This window comes from Vulpes lagopus, chromosome 12 (assembly GCF_018345385.1).
Source record: "Vulpes lagopus strain Blue_001 chromosome 12, ASM1834538v1, whole genome shotgun sequence".
NCBI classification, from domain to species: domain Eukaryota; kingdom Metazoa; phylum Chordata; class Mammalia; order Carnivora; family Canidae; genus Vulpes; species Vulpes lagopus.
This window is the reverse complement of record NC_054835.1, coordinates 83068842-83073764: the sequence shown is the minus strand read 5'-3', so window position 1 is coordinate 83073764 and position 4923 is coordinate 83068842. Positions and strand designations below refer to the sequence as shown.

The 4923-nt window shown below is 37.0% G+C and overlaps 1 pseudogene; it reads left to right on the top strand.

Annotated features, from left to right (window-relative positions):
• The first annotated feature begins 1776 nt into the window (after positions 1–1776).
• Positions 1777–3942, top strand: LOC121473592 (annotated as a pseudogene).
• The last annotated feature ends 981 nt before the right edge of the window (positions 3943–4923 follow it).

Genomic DNA, 4923 nt, shown 5'->3' with positions numbered 1-4923 from the left:
CTTATTTAACATAGTACTGGAAGTTCTAGCCTCAGCCATCAGACAATAAAAAGAAATATGAAACATCTGGAGCACATTGGTGGCTCAGTTGGTTAATTGTCCAACTCTTGATTTTGACTCAGGTTATGTGACTGAGCCCTATGTTGGGCTCCATACTCAGTGTGGAACCTGCCTAAGACTTTCCTTCTCCTTCTGCACCCGTTCTTGTGTTCTCTCTTGCTCTCAAAAAAAAAAAAAAAAAAAAGGAAGGAAATGAGAGGCATCCATGTTGGTAAAGTTAAAAGTTTCATTATTTGCACACAACATGATAGCTACTGCATAGAAAATCCTAAAGACTCCACTAAAAAAACTACTAGAAGTAATAAACAAATTCAGTCAAGTGATATAGTCAAAAATCAGTCAAGGATACAAAATTAATCCCTAGAAATCGGTAGTGTTTCTATATACTAACAACAAAGTTGCAGGAAAAGAAATAATAATAAAAAAAAAACCAATACTATTTCCAATTGTGCCAAAAAGGATAAAGTACTTAAGAATAGAGAGACAAGTGGTAATAGACATGTATCCTGAAAACCATAAAATACTGATGAAAGTAATTGAAGATGACACAAACAAATGGAAAGATATCCCATACTCATGGAACTGTAAGAATTAACACTATCAAAATGTTCAAAATACCCAAAGCAATCCATAGATTCAATGCAATCTCTATCAAAATATCACCAGCATTTTCCACAGAATTAGAACAAATAATACTAAAGTTTGTATGGAACCACAGAAGACCCCAAATAACTAAAGCAATCCTGAGAAAGAACAAAGCTAGAAGTTTCACAATTCCAGATTTCAAGATATACTACAAAGCTGTAATGATCAAACACTAAAATCTTAGAATTTACATTATGAAAATTTAATGTTGATTATAAAAAAACAATTTGTGCATAATAAAAGTTATTATGAACAAAAGCAATAGACAAATTAGAAAATATTTACTATATAGAGTCAATATTGACAACACTTAATAGTCCAGCAGAAAAAAATAAACCAAGATATTGATTAAACAGTTATATAAAAGCTAATCCACATATCTGAAATACATGAAAAGATAGTAACTTCATAAGTTAAGAGATTTAATAAACATAATAATCATAAATTGAAGAGTTATAACATCTATGGCTATAGGAACAGGAGTAGTTTCATAATTTTCTGGTAAAAATGTGAATATTTGTAACACTTTAGAAGCCTTAGGGCACACATTAAAACTTAGAAAATAAAATAATTTATGAACAGTTTTTAGTATAATCTTGTTTTGCGATAAGATCAAACAAAATAAAAACCTCTGGAAACAAAGTGAATGTTTATAAAGTGGTAATTGGTTGGCTTGTTTCCTATTATCCATATCATGAGATAGTACATGTGATACACAGACATGTAAATTTTTAATTTCATCTATAGTAGTTGACACAGAGGTTTTCCACAAGGTATCCATGAGTAAGAAAAAAAAGCATGCACATTATTGAATAATGATGACAAAAATATGGATGTGCATATGTGTACACACAAACATGTTTGCTTATGTATGTATGTGAATGGTTATAAAAGTGTAAGAAAATCTAGAATAATAGAACTCAGTTGCTAACATGGGTTATCCATGATATGGAAGCAGAAGAGAGCAAGGATTGGACAGAGACAATTAAAGGAAAGTGAAGAATAACAAATTCAAAAGAAATAGTAGGGTGCTTCTTCAGACCGCTTCTTGCGAGCTACTCAGCAACCAACATGTCTAACAGAAACAATAACAAGCTGCTCAGCAACCTGCCACAGTTACAGAATCTGATCAAGCAGGATCCGCCAGCTTACGTCGAGGAGTTTCTACAGCAGTATAATCACTACGAATCCAATGTGGAGATTTTTAAATTACAACCAAATAAACCTAGCAAAGAACTGGCAGAGCTAGTAATGTTTATGGCACAGATTGGTCACTGCTACCCAGAACATTTAAGTAACTTTCCCCAAGAGCTGAAAGATCTTCTCTCCTACAATCACACTGTCTTGGATCCAGATCTTCGAATGACATTTTGCAAAGCTTTGATCTTGCTGAGAAATAAGAATCTCATCAATCCATCAAGTTTGCTAGAACTTTTCTTTGAACTTCTGCGTTGCCATGATAAGCTTCTGCGAAAGACTTTATACACACATATTGTCACTGATATCAAGAATATAAATGCAAAACACAAGAACAATAAAGTGAATATTGTGTTGCAGAATTTCGTGTACACCATGTTAAGAGATAGCAATGCAACTGCAGCCAAGATATCTTTGGATGTGATGATTGAACTCTACAGAAGAAACATCTGGAATGATGCCAAAACTGTCAATGTGATCACAACTGCATGTTTCTCTAAGGTCACCAAGATATTAGTTGCTGCTTTGACATTTTTTTCTTGGGAAAGATGAAGAGGAGAAACAGGACAGCGACTCAGAATCCGAGGATGAAGGACCAACAGCAAGAGACCTCCTAGTGCAATATGCCACGGGGAAGAAAAGCTCCAAAAACAAGAAAAGGTTGGAAAAGGCTATGAAAGTGCTCAAGAAACAAAAAAAGAAGAAGAAACCAGAGGTGTTTAACTTTTCAGCTATTCATCTGATTCATGATCCCCAAGATTTTGCAGAAAAATTATTAAAACAACTAGAGAGCTCTACGGAGAGGTTTGAGGTGAAAATGATGCTCATGAACCTCATCTCCAGATTGGTGGGAATTCATGAGCTTTTTCTCTTCAACTTCTATCCCTTCGTACAAAGATTTCTGCAGCCCCACCAAAGAGAAGTAACAAAGATCCTTCTGTTTGCTGCCCAAGCATCTCATCACTTAGTACCCCCAGAGATCATTCAGTCAGGGCTCATGACTGTGGCCAACAATTTTGTCACCGACAAGAATTCTGGGGAGGTCATGACAGTAGGAATCAATGCTATAAAAGAGATAACAGCTCGATGTCCTCTAGCCATGACTGAAGAACTTCTCCAAGACCTAGCTCAGTATAAAACACACAGAGATAAGAATGTGATGATGTCTGCTAGAACTTTGATTCAGCTCTTCCGAACACTGAATCCTAAGATGTTGCAGAAGAAATTCCGGGGCAAGCCTACAGAGGCCTCCATAGAAGCAAGAGTGCAAGAATATGGAGAATTAGATGCTAAAGATTACATTCCAGGAGCAGAAGTTCTAGAAGTTGGAAAAGAAGAGAATGCTGAAAATGTTGAAGATGGGTGGGAAAGTACCAGTCTCAGTGAGGGGGCAGATGCTGATGGTGAGTGGGTTGATGTGCATCATTCTTCTGATGAAGAGCAGCAAGAAATATTCAAGAAGCTCAACAGGATGCCCATGGAGGAGCGGAAAGCCAAAGCTGCAGCCATTAGCACGAGCCAAGTTCTAACTCAGGAAGACTTCCAGAAAATCTGCATAGCCCAAATGAGGAAAGAACTCGACGCTACCCCAGGGAAAGCCCAAAAGAGGAAATATATTGAAATAGATAGTGATGAGGAGCCCAGGGGTGAGTTACTTTCTCTTCGGGACATTGAACGCCTTCATAAAAAGCCAAAATCTGACAAGGAGACAAGACTAGCAACAGCAGTGGCTGGAAAGACAGACCGAAAAGAATTTGTGAGGAAGAAAACCAAAATGAACCCATTTTCCAGTTCCACAAATAAAGAGAAGAAAAAACAGAAGAACTTTATGATGATGCGATATAGCCATAACGTCCGGTCAAAAAACAAGCGTTCCTTCCGAGAAAAGCAGCTGGCACTACGAGATGCACTTTTGAAAAAGAGAAAAAGAATGAAGTAACCTCTGAGCAAGTCTTCCATTCCAAGAAGAATGCTGAATTTGTATCATTATTTTGAAAATTAGTTAATCAAGCATGTTTACATTAAAAAGTCCTGAAGGTACCATATTGTGAAAAACACACACACACACAAAAATAGTATTGGGATATAATTTGGGAATTTATATAAAATTACATATGTATATATTTTTAAAATGAAATATTTATCATGCTGATGAAAATAACAGAATGGGTGGATTTCACTTCAATCTAAAGTAAACATGGCATGTATATTTTCCTAGCGCAGGTCCGTATTTTCTTAAAAATCAACACAACAATACTGTAGAAGGTGAATGTATATTAAAATAGTGGAATTGATGGTAAATAAATAGCTTTTTCAAATTTTTTTCTCCCACATGAAAGGGAAAAATATAGATAAGGTAGGATCAGTGGAAAGGGGAAAATAAATAGCAGAAAGGGAGAATGGGACCAGCCTAAGGTTGAAATTTTAGCAACTTGATTGGACCTTTAAAAAGATGCAGGAGAATGTGATAGGGAAATGGAAATGATATGGTTAATATTTTATTCATTTATGAGAGAAAGAGAGAGAGCGAGCATAAGTGGGGGAGAAGCAGAGGGAGAAGGAGAAACAGACTCTCCACTGAGTAGGGAAGCTGATGCAGGGCTCCATCCCAAGATCCTGGGATCATGACCTGAGTCCAAGGCATACACTTAAGTACTGAGCCACCCAGGTGCCCCTGAAAATGAAATTTTCAATGAGCAAACATTTGCTGAGTATCTGCTAGGTACCAGACTCTGTTCTAGGCACTGAGACCAGGGGTAAAAATGAAAGCACATAGAGCTTAGATTCACTTTACGGAGTGTATGATCATAAACAAGTAAACAGGCCAATGGAAATCCAAGAGCAAGTGGGCTCTGGGACAAATCAGATGGTACTGTGATAATGAGCGGCGTGGGGAGTTATAGCCGACCTGAGATTAACAGGGCAAAAAAGAATCCCTCCCTGGGCAGCTCTGACAGGCAGGGAGAACAGTGAGTGTACAAGCTGAAAGTAGGACTAAGCCTGGTATGTTCCAGGCTGGAG